The 12,454-nt window shown below is 41.7% G+C and overlaps 1 protein-coding gene across 10 annotated transcripts in view; it reads right to left on the bottom strand.

Annotated features, from left to right (window-relative positions):
* Window positions 1–12,454, bottom strand: part of ELMO1 (engulfment and cell motility 1) — a 554,248-nt gene that overhangs the window by 441,400 nt on the left and 100,394 nt on the right. The window lies entirely within an intron of this gene.

Genomic DNA, 12,454 nt, shown 5'->3' with positions numbered 1-12,454 from the left:
GATTGTCAATTAGACATAGGATGGAACTTCTTCACGTGTCCTTTCAACACAACTTCACATTCATATATATTTTTCATTCCTTATCTTTTGGAATATATTCTGGATGTATTCCTTATTTTCATCTTCCAAGTTACTGGTTCTCTCTATAGCCAAATCCACTGTAGAGTAACTCTATGTGTTTTATTGTTTTTTTCCTGTTGTAGGTTTTTTTTTTTTTACATTTTACTTACTATATGTATATTTTTTATTTCTGAGATTTTTAATTGTTTCTTTCTCATATTCCTCTATTCTCAATTTATGTCTACCTACTTTGTGTGCATAATTTCCTGTTTGTATAGATACTAATCTCTCTCTTCTAAAGTTCTTCCTTTGAGGATCTATGACACACTTATTTTTTAAGTCCTCCCTTGATCTCTATGTTCCTCCACACTGACCAGAGGGAATAGGGCCACCTACAGCAGCAGCAGCAGGTGTGACAAAGAGGGACCAGATGCAGGTAAGTTTTCTGAAGTAACTGATTGGACAGAAAAGCTGAGGGAAAGAGAAGAGTCTAGGAAGACATGTAATTTCAGCTTCAGTAAACTGGGTGTATGTTCATATGTCACTGAGAAAAGGAAAATATGAAGAAAAGCAAAACTGCACAGGCTTGGGGTTGGGAAGAACAATGAGGACTGTTTTGAATATGTTGAGTTTGAGGTGCAAGAGACATCTAGATGGGCATGACAAGTAAGCAGATAGGTAGTTGTTTATATGGGTCAGGAGGTCAAGAATGAAGTGACAGCGGAAATTATGAGCATCTTATGGTGACGAGGCTGATGAATGCAAATAGATCACCACAAACTTGTCCCAGGGTAATGATCCATGTATAATCATTTTGAAAATTGATACAGCTTATCTCAAAGTCATTTGGTTGTCTTTTGATTATGGATGACTTTGATGGAAGGACAAAATTAGATCTTCATAAAGTCAATTCATAAGATATAATAATATATTTAGAATGCATGGTGAATGCATTCTAAATATATTAGAATGCAAGGGAAGGGGTGTTCTTCTCACCAGGGCCACTCCTTTCATAATTATATTTAATTGCACCATAGGACAGAAAAAGTACAAACATCACCTATTTCCTTTGCTCACATTATTATGATTTTACCACATATCAGGCCCTGTCCTAGGCATTGGGAACACACTTGGCCCACGCAGAACATCACACAGTGAAAAAGTGGAGCCATACAGGATGTTACAAGTGCATATAACAAGGGCCTTCGTGTGATCTGAGAAATCTGAAGACTTTTAAGCAGCTTACTCTTCATCTGGGATGAAGAGTGAACAGGAGTTAGATAAGCAGAGAAATGAAGGGGCGGTAATTTCCAGTTAAGAGAAAAATCACATTTGTAAAGGTTCTGAGAACTGTGCATTCATGAAAGGAAAAAAGTCAATTATAATGAGAACCAAGACAGAGGAATTTGAGGGAAGCTACATTGGCTCTAAGCAAAGCTGGTGATGTAGGCAAGAGCTGAGGATAGCAGGGTCCTAATAACCACAGTAAGGACGTCTGGAATTTATTCTAAGTGCAGTGGGAAAGTCACTGCAGAATGCCTGGGAGAATGCATCGGAGGGGAAGTAAGAGTGGTGACTGGGAGGTCAGCTGAGGAGGCAAGTGGAGACAAGCGAGAGCAGTGGCAGCGAGGATAGAGGAAAGGTGGACAGAATCAAGAATCATTTAGGAGGTAACCGCCACAGGACTTGCTATTTGAGAGACTTTGGGAGCTGCAGGGGAGGCTGTCCAGCCCCACGGTGGTACCGCTGACTTAGAGGACCCGCAAGTACATCTGATGGAAATTCTAGAAAAAAAACAATCTAGAAGAGCACATATTTTCTTTCCCTGAGGCTGCTCTCATTCCCTCGCAGTTCTGGGCACACTGCACAGGTCTATATACCTCTAGAGACAAAGTACAAGCTGCCTTTCTCTAGAACAAAACACCTTTTTCTGGGAACCCGGAGTGCTGCTTAACGCTGAAATCTACATATTTGTGTACCCCGCCACAAACTGCCAGTTGACCTAACAGGAAAATGAAGTACAAAGTGTGACACACACACAAAAAAAAAAAAAAAAAAAAGTGTGACACACACAAAAGGTTCTAGAAATGTGAGATGTCTTAGTCACCAAAATCTCAAGAAAACACGGTTGATAAAAGGCTCTGTCCTGAGTTACCCAATGTGCTCTTAGTGACAGAGTTGGGGAAGGGAAATAGAATGGAGGAGACTATCACCCTTTCTTACCCAGAAAGCAAACTGAAATCTGCAGTCCATTTTCAGATGAAAAAGCGGAACACTAGAGTTCATTCCTGTGCAACTGAACTGGGTTCTCAGCTGAGGGGAGACATATGTTTTCTGTCTTTCTCTTCCAAAGCATTGCAAACTCTAAGATTTTATGAAGTTACATACACTCTCACATACAAAGGGACAGAGGTAAAACCAGAAAGGGAAGTACTTCGGTCACTTTATATTAAAGGAAGTTTAAGAAATAGTTGTTACAGGAGCTTCCCTGGTGGCGCAGTGGTTAAGAATCCGCCTGCCAATGCAGGGGGCACGGGTTTGAGCCCTGGTCCAGGAAGATCCCACATGCCGTGGAGCAACTAAGCCCGTGCGCCACAACTACTGAGCCCGCGAGCCACAGCTACTGAAGCCCATGAGCCTAGAGCCCGTGCTCCGTAACAAGAGAAGCCACCGCAATGAGAAGCCCGCACACCGCAACAAAGAGTAGCCCCCGCTCGCCACAACTAGAGAAAGCCTGCATGCAGCAGGAAAGACCCAAAGCAGCCAAAAATAAAATAAATAAATTTTTTAAAAAAGAAATAGTTGTTACAATACCAAATCCAACAGTTGCAAAAATCAGATAAGCAATGACTATTCCTGTCCCAATATCATTCTACCTGATTATGACAGCACAGAAAGTAGTAGTGCAACATCACCCAGGCTTTCTTAAGTGGAACAAAAGAAGCTCTTGAAGGTGTTATGTTCATACTCTTTGCAGAGTGATTAAAGGTGAAGAACCATTAGGACCATTTTACTGATGGAAGCATTGAGGTACTCCCTAAATGTTACTGTGGGAGCCAGAGGTATCACAAGCAGATACAGCTAGAAGTGTAGTGGGGTGTAGAGACAGTAATTTCTAAATCGGGGTCCAAGAGCATCAGTATTGCCATGGACCTTGAAAAAAACAGGAATTCCCAGGCCTTGAACCACACCTACAAATAATCCTCTCTGTGTTCAATATGTTTCATAAGCAATTCAGATGCAGAACCAAGCTTGGGAGCCACTGATTTAGTCCATCCTTAACAAGGGGAAATTTGTCCCCTACCCTGGGGACACTGGCAATGTCTGGAGACATTTTTGGTTGTCACAACTGGGGGAAGGAATGCTACTGGCAACTAGTGGGTAAAGGCCAGGATACTGCTAAAATCCTACAATGCACAGGACAGCCCTCAAAACTCAGAATTATGCAGTCCAAAATGTCAATAGTGCTGAAGTTGAGAAATCCTGATGTAATCCAACCACTCAGGAAAGAACAGTCCAGAAAAATTACATGACTTTTCATTTCTGCAGGGCAAGGTTGGAGCTTCACTTTCCAGAAATACAGTCTCATTTTCTTGATTCTATGGGATCTTTTTTATTACTATTATTGTGGTAAAATACACATAACATTAAAATTGCAATCTTAACTATTTTTAAACATAGTGTTCAGTGGTATTAAATACACTCAAATTGTATATTCTGTGTGATTGCATCTGAATTTAAGACTCTTTATTTGGAGCTCAACTGTCATTTTAGTTCACCAGGCTCTCAATACTTAAATGTCTTGGGAATTACGGGTTTTCAGGCTGAAGAGCTAACTTTAATGCATTTAAGGAAAAGTTTGTATTATTGGTTCCAGTCTTGCTTGAAACATAAGAAACTTGTTCTATTCTATGTATGACTGAAAAAAATCATAATTGGCTCCTAATGGTTTCTATTATTAAGCAGGGCGCTGAATGATTACCTCACCGAATCCCCACAATGCCAGGAAGGATGTATAAATATTGACAATTCTTCCTTACAAAGCAGGAGGCTTGTCCCCAGTCACACAGCACTTAGTGGCAGCCCAGATTTTGAGTCCAAATAAGTCCACCCAAAGTCCATGCCCATAAGCACCAGGCCAGCCTGCCTCTCCCAGTGTCCAGCCCCAAAGAAACCTGCCTTTCAAGGCTCTGTCTCACTTCAGGTGAGCTCCTTCTGTAATAACCCAGACCACACGCCATATTTTCCCTAACTTTTAAGGTAATACAATCTTGGCTTTCATAATACAACATGTCCCTGGAAGTCACATTGTCAGTGGATGCAGCAGGCAAGCTGGCAGTGGCACAGGCATCTCTTCAAACCACCATTAAGCTGAGCCCTAAGAGTTGGAGAGACTCAAAGAGAACTACCAAACACATGAAATAAGCCAGACAGAGAAAGACAAATACCATCTAGTATCACTTATATGTAGAATCTACAAAAAAAAAATCGAACTCATAGAAACAGAAAGTGGAAAAGTAGTTGCCAGAGGCTGGAAGGTAGGGGAAATATGGAAAGGTTGGTCAAAGGATACAAACTTTCAGCTATAAGATGAACAAGGCCTGAGGATCTAATGTAAAACATGGTGACTATAGTTGATAATACTATATTGTATGATTTTAAATTTGCTAAGAGAGTAAAACTCAATTGTTCTCACCATATGTCAATTATACCTCGATAAAGCTGAAATGAAATAAAAAAAGAACTACTGAACAGATTTATGATTTAGTAGGAACTGTCTGGGTTTTAGTGTCACCCAGTGCTAGACTCAAATCAGTAGCTTCCTAACTGTGTGAGCTCAGGCAACTCACTGAGCCTCTGAACAATATGAACTGGGAAGTATAAAGCCTGCCTTGCTGGGCTGTAGGAAGGGGATGAAATACTCTGTGCAGGGCACTTAACACAGTGCCTGGCATATAATATGTGCTGATTAGATGGTACATGCTATTATTACTACTACTACTACTAGTGTTATGTACAGAATGAGTTAAACTCCTATGTCAAGCACAAAAACTTCAATGTACTTTATGTATTGAGCTTTAAAAATGAGTGAGCTTTATGGGTAAATCAAATTTATATGTATTGAATTATATCTTAAATATATTACAGAAATAGGACAGCTGAGGGAAAACTGTGGGCAATCATTTTGTACATGCTTGCCTAAAAACACATGCATCTATGTTTCTTTGAGAAAAATAAAATCCACAACCATGTACGAGAAGGAGTGCTATTATAATTTTTTCTGTTTGGAGAATGGAGAATAACCAGTGTTTTATTCTTATCTTTACTACTCACAATTCAAGCCAAAAGTAGACCCGCATAAATAGAGATCATTGTGATGGACCACAGGATACAAATGCAGTATGTAAATCAGGCTGACCACCAAGAGCTTATAATAACATCTTATAATCTATTTATAATCTACATCTTATAATATACTTCAAAAGACATGGGCACATGTAAATGATATCAGGCACAGGTTATATTAACTGTAAATAAAATCTACAGGCAAATAAAATGGTATAAGAAGGATGGAGAAACAACTACATTACATGATCAAAAAAGACTTGAGCAGAAAGAAGGCTCTCTGCAGTGCTAGCAAAGCCAGGATTTAGAGGAGTGGAGAGGGGAAGAGAGGGCAGGAAGAATCCAAGCAGGCTGGCTGTTAGAAAGAAACTATAAGACATGAAAAAAAAAAGTGCAAAAATGTGCAGGGACACACTCCTAAAGGGGCAGCTTCTACAAAGCAAGAGGGTACTTGAGAATTGCAGGCAGCACCTGCAAATACCCTGAACCTGGGATAACGTAAAGGGAAATCATGGCAGGACATGAAGGCAAGCTAAGGAATCTGACTCAAGTCTGAGGGATACTAGAAAGCTCAAGAATCATCCAGGACTTTTTCTTTTAATTGTGGTATACTTTCTTTGAACAAACTCTTTCCCCAAAGCATCTAAAAATGAGAAGAGGTCGATAGCAGCTGCTGTGGCAGGAGTGAGCGTGGAGAGCCTGGAAGCCCGGGGCACACACCCTTCACCCCTGAACCATTTGAGAAGGATCTGCAGAACTAAGATTGAAAACCGTGCATCTCCTCCCATCATCCTTTCTGGGCCTGAACTTGCAGCATAGCAGTCTGCCCAAGTGTTTGTCTGATGCACAAGTAAGAGAGATGATCAGGGCTCCTTGCCTGCCAAGATGGCCCATGCTGGCTTTTCTTGATTAGAGATGAGATCTACCTTGTTGTATGGAGAGGATAGAGTTTGTATACTTGGGGCCATAAATAACACATCTAATGAACCCCCTTCTACATGAAATAACTTCCAAAAGTTGGTAACACCTGTCAGACCCCCTTCCTTCAGGTTCACATATGAGCAGCTTTACCAACCATTTGCTTGTATTCTGTAGGCAACTGAAGGTTTATAGAGGGAAATAATGCATCCATTAAACAGAGAGATGAACTGATGACCAGTTAGTAGGACAAGCCAGTGGCCAGAGCTGGATTATTCAGAGAGAAGTTATACTTAAAGCCATGAAAGAACATGGAATCTGAGCCAGTGAGTGTCACTGGTGAACATGCAGACCAGAGGGCTAAGCATTGAGGTTGTGACTGAGTTAGAAAGAAGGAGAAAGACATGGAACCATGTAGGAAACCCACAAAGACTAATCAGACAAGGAGGGAGAATCTCAGAACTGAAGCTTAATGAAGGGAGGGGGGTAGTTTCAAGAAGATACGAACGAGCAGCTTTGCCGAGTGACACCAAGACAGAGTGAAGACCACTCGATTTAGCCAACGGGAGGGCATAGGTGCCATCAAAGACAGCAACACCAGAGGGAGGGAAATTGTTATTCATCCTAAGATTAAGTAGATTCCAAAGCAACATGGATGACGTATACTGACAGTACTTAGATCGGCTTGGAATGGAAAGACAGAAAATAAATTACACTCCAGCAAGAGAGTTACTAGGTCAAGAGGAGGATTTTCCAAGGTAGGTATAGAAGAGCTTCCTGTTGAAAGCAGAGGAGATAAGAACAAATGAAGGGGATTTTGATGGGCAAAGCCTCAGGTAAGGGGAGAGGACAAGTCAAAACACAGGTGGAGCAAAAGAGATGGGGGTTGGGACAGGCTGAATGCCTCAGGAAGAGAGTGGGGACGCGTCTTCCCTCCTCTGCTGGCAGTGGAAAAGGAAGACAACATGACAGGAGACAAAGGCATCGAGTGGTCTGTGGAGGTGTGCAAACACATAGCAGAGAACTTCCAAGGCACGGATAGGAGCAGTGGCTTTCTGGCTTCAGTGTACTCCTCGTAAAGAAAGGCACGTGGGGGAAGGACAGAGGCAAGAGAGACAGGAGGACCAAAGAGCATGTGCAAGGAACAGAGGGGCTGCTTCCCAGAATACTGGTGGGTGGCCAAGAGATGGGAGAAAATGTTGTGGAGGAGTACTAGGGAGCCAGTGAATGTTCCATAGCATGAACTGGCTGCATGTCCAGTTAGCATGCTTCTTTATTACTAGCTGATGCCTCCCTCCCACTTGCCCTTTAATTTTTTCTCCTTCTAAACACTTACAAAGCTAGGCAGAGAAAGAAGGAGAAAGGTGGGAAACTGTGCACGATGGAAGGGCAAGTAAAAACAAAAATCAGAGCATCTAATTTTCTAATTTCATGAGGACTTGCTTAAACTAGCAGCAATAATGCCTTTACTGAGTAATTACTCTGAGCTGGCAGTGTCCTATATTCTTTTCATATATTTTCTTTAATTGTCACAACCATGATAGAAGTGGGAAATTATTATTTCGACTTGACCAGGCCAAGATACCAAGGCTCACAGAGGCTACCTGGGTTCTCACAGAAAGGGGGGCTCCAGGGCCCACACCCAGGTTTAAATGTCCCAGAGCCCGTACTGTGTCTGTTAGGACACACTGCCTCTCAGCATTATGCCTCGTGTCAAAAGTGCTAGGGGTTCGACACTCTTGACTAAGAAATACGCTGTTCAAAAAACATTAGGTTAACAGGAAGAGTGGATGGGGAGCCTTTTTGGCTCTGTGTATCCCGACAATCATCACCTACAGCCTCAAGTGGCTCTTGAGGTTGAAAGCCAACAACAGACAGTGAAAGCAGGAGCAGACGCTGCCGCTGTGAACAAAGGAGCTAGCTGACAGCTCTTTCGAGAACCTCATATGACACAGCAAACTCCAGTTGTGAGAAGCTCCTCGGGGCTTTTCCTGTGGAGTGGAAACACAGAATTGCCTCCTCAAAATTCAGAAGGAAGATAAACCAATCCACTCCAAGCAGACATCCCCTTGAACCTCATGGGCCCTGGCTGAGCAGAACTGATCCCCACTCAGGAAGCTCCCTCTTCTGGTTATTCATTAATTAAATATTCACTTCTTAAGGAAGGTTGTTCACCAGGCACTAGAGAAACAGTACTCAAAAATGGAGTAACTCGGGCTCATGGCTGTTTCTCATGAGCCCCTGCATGATGCAATGTGGGCGGCCCTGCTTTGGACTCACCTAATGCTCGTCACAAACCAGATTAAGGACCCACCCCTGGTCGGCAGAGTCACAGCCTCTGCAGCTGGGCTGGGGATGTGCATTTCTCACCAGCTCCCCGGGTGACTCTTGGGCACACACAAGGCTGAGGACCACTGGTTTAAGCTGATTGACAAGGACAACACAGTGTGACAAGTGGAGGGGTACTGGAGGTTTGGGGAGAAGATGGGGCAGCAATGCCTGACCCAGCTTCCAGAAATTCCTTTTAGTGAAATGGTAGTTAAGAGCAAAGGAGCAAAGGTAACGTGCAATGGGAGAGAAGCACGTGGTGTGACCTTTACTGAACAAGGTAGAAGATTAGGAGAAAACCCCAGTAATAATCACTGCTCAAGTCTTCCTTGTTTGTGCAAATACATTTCCAATTCTTGTGCTGACTTCCAACTCGATCAAGAAACAGCACCTGGGGACCTCCCTGGTGGCCCAGTGGTAAAGAATCTGCCTTCCAATGCAGGGGACGCGGGTTTGATCCCTGGTCAGGGAACTAAGATCCCATGTGCTGCAGGGCAACTAAACCCGCACGCCACAACTACTGAGCTCATGTGCCTCAACTAGAGAGCCTGTGCACTGCAAACTACAGAGCCCATGCGCTCTGGAACCCGTGTGCCACAGCTAGAGAGAGAAAACCCACACGCCACAACTGGAGAGAAGCCCGCGCGCCGCAATGAAAGATCCCGCATGCCTCAACGAAGATCCTGCATGCTGCAACTAAGACCCGAAGCAGCCAAAAATAAATTAAATAAATAAATAAATAATAAATAAATCTTAAAAAGAAAAAAGAAAGCACCTGATACCAATACTGCCACTCTCTCCAACTTCAGCGGCTGCAGGGCAAAAAGGGACTGGGTCTCTAACTCTTTGCAGAGGTCTCCATATGGCATTAGCAGGAGCCCTACAATTTAGCCAACAGTTTAAAAGTTCAGTCTTCAAAGTACAGGAGGCCTGGGTTTGTGTCCTGGTCTCACTGACTAGGAAATCATCTAACTTCTATGAACCTCAATGTTATCATGTATAAATCTAGAACCATCACCAAGAACGAGACAAGGAAACTTCATGTGCCTCTTGATATGATGCCCTGAAGAGGACACAACTTCATCTCTCTCGCCTGTCTGCCAAAAATGCAAAACCTGAATCTAATTGGAAGGAAACATCGGAGAAACCCAAACTGAAGGACATTCCACAAAACAGCTGTCCTGTACTCTACAAAACTATCAAGGTCACAAAAGATGAAGAAAGACTAAGGAACCATTCTAGATCCATGAAGACCAGAGAGACATGGCAATAAATGTAATACATGATCCTGGAGGGATGTCAGACTGTGAGGAAAATACCTATCAAGGACCTTATTGGGATACTTGATGAAATTTGAATATGGGCCTTGGGCTTTGAATTAGATGATAATGTTGAACTAATGTTCAATTTTCTGGTTTCTTTAAAGAGACTGCGGTTATGTAAGAGAATGATTTTGTTCTTAAGAAGGACACATTGAGTATTTAGGGGTAAAGGGAGATGGTGCCCCTAAGTCACCCTCAAATGGTTCTAAAGGGGACGGTATACTAGAGCGAGAAAAAACAATACAGCAAATGAAGCAAAGTATTAATAATTAGTGAATCTAGATAAAAGGTAGACAGGAATTCCTTTGTACTATTCTTGTCATTTCTGCGTGTGAAATTGTATTGAAGTAAAGTTACTCTTCAAAACTATCAGGCCGTGAAAAACAAGGGAAAGACTTAGAAACTGTCAAAGACTGAAGAAGACAAAGGAAACATGATGACTATTACAATGCAGTTGGTATTCCTGCACTGGATCCTGTAACAGAAGAAGGACATTAGTGGAAAAACTGATGAAATCCTAATAAATTTTGTAGTTCAGTTACTAGTAATCTACCATAGTTTTGGCAAATGTACCGCAGTTATATTAAGATGTTAACATCAGGAGAAACTGAGTGAAGGGTATACAAAAACTCTCTATACAATCTTCGTAATTCGTCTATAAATTTAAACTTGTTCCAAAATAAAAAGAATATTTAAAAAAAAATTATTAAGACACACATACAGCAAAGGCCATCCCCAAAGGCAGGAACAAGATACTGACTCCACAGGCCCCTAAGAGTATATATCAAGAGCTACTGTCTTAAAGAAGAGGTTTCCAAACACCTTGGGCCATGGCAGAAGCAAAAGGAAATAGTCTACCTAAACCACTGACTTAGAATCTCTGGGGCTGGGGCCCCAGAGAACATTTGAACAAGTGCCCCAGGTGGTTATGATGTGGCCTTGGGCTTGGGTATCTGGTATCCAGCTCAGCATTTCTCAGACTTAACTACAAAAGGAATCCCCTGGGGGTCTTGTTAAAATGCACATCTGGGTCAGGAGGTCTGGGTAGGGTCTGAGACTCTGCGTATCTACTGAGCTCTCAGGTGATGCTTAAGCAACTGGTCCTCAGCCCCACCCATGGAGAAGGCAAAGCAACAAGACAGAAGGGGCCTGGGTCCATGACACTGGAGCACCATGCCAGTCCAGGACTGCCATGTGGACTTGAGAGGCCAACTTCTATCTCTTTGAAACCATTGTTCTCTTGGGCTGTAGACAAATTTAATCTTAACAACATTTAGTCTTCACCAAGTAGTCCAGCCATATTTTAAAGTCATAATTCAACACATATCCTCTCTCAAACAGCATGTGAAAAAAAGGTAAACAATTGTTGTCTGAAACAAATGTATATACAATTACTGGGCGGGCTTCTCTACTTTCATGGGCTGCTCCTGAAGTCAACAAAATCTGCCTCAGAGAATAGTTAAAATGACTATGACATGCTGGTCTGATGACACCTTTTTTGAAAACAAATCTAAAAATGTACCCTTTCTTACATTCATGCTCAAACTCAACTAATTCTTATTTGACCTTTATAATTTATTCTAATGAATCCTTTGGATCCACACAATGCCATGTAAATCTTGCAGTGGTCTTCAATCAGATAATAAAATCTGACCAGAAAAAAAAGTATAGATCATAAAATAGTATCAGAAAAGTATAGACCATAAAATAATATCAAGAACATAAACAGTGGAGTTGCCATGGTACCCTAATTTTGAAAATGTAGAAAGCCATCTAGAATCCTATACTATATGCTTCATGAAACCCTTAAGCATACACTAGGCCTCAATTTTTTTTTTCCTTTAAATCATTTACAATGACAAAAATCACCTTCCTGAGATAGCCTGTAATCAATAGTAAATGAGAGTTACATCATAAGACTGTCAATACACAAGCTAAACGATGCCTCCATAGGTAAAACCATTTTAAAAATCTTCTTGATATTTTTTCATTCAGTAAAAATATACTGAGTATTTATTACATACTAGACAATATACTAGATCCACAGTGCATTTTACTCTAATAAAAAAATTACAACTGGCTAGGATACAAGACCCATCCCTCTACACTAAATTCATGACCAAACTTTTTTTTTTTTTAAATACAGCAGGTCCTTATTAGTCATCCATTTTATACACATCGGTGTATACATGTCAATCCCAATCGCCCAATTCATCACACCACCACCACCACCCCCCACCGCTTTCCCCCCTTGGTGTCCATACGTTTGTTCTCTACATCTGCGTCTCAATTTCTGCCCTGCAAACCGGTTCATCTGTACCATTTTTCTAGGTTCCACATATATGCATTAATATACGATATTTGTTTTTCTCTTTCTGACTTACTCCACTCTGTATGACAGTCTCTAGATCCATCCACGCATGATCAAACTATTAATATGACAAAGCAGCAACGTACTTGTTGGCTGCTTATGCAAAAAC

Source organism: Balaenoptera musculus, chromosome 9, assembly GCF_009873245.2.
Source record: "Balaenoptera musculus isolate JJ_BM4_2016_0621 chromosome 9, mBalMus1.pri.v3, whole genome shotgun sequence".
NCBI classification, from domain to species: Eukaryota; Metazoa; Chordata; class Mammalia; order Artiodactyla; family Balaenopteridae; genus Balaenoptera; species Balaenoptera musculus.
Note: the sequence above shows the minus strand (reverse complement) of the source record. Positions and strands in the feature narration are given on the sequence as shown.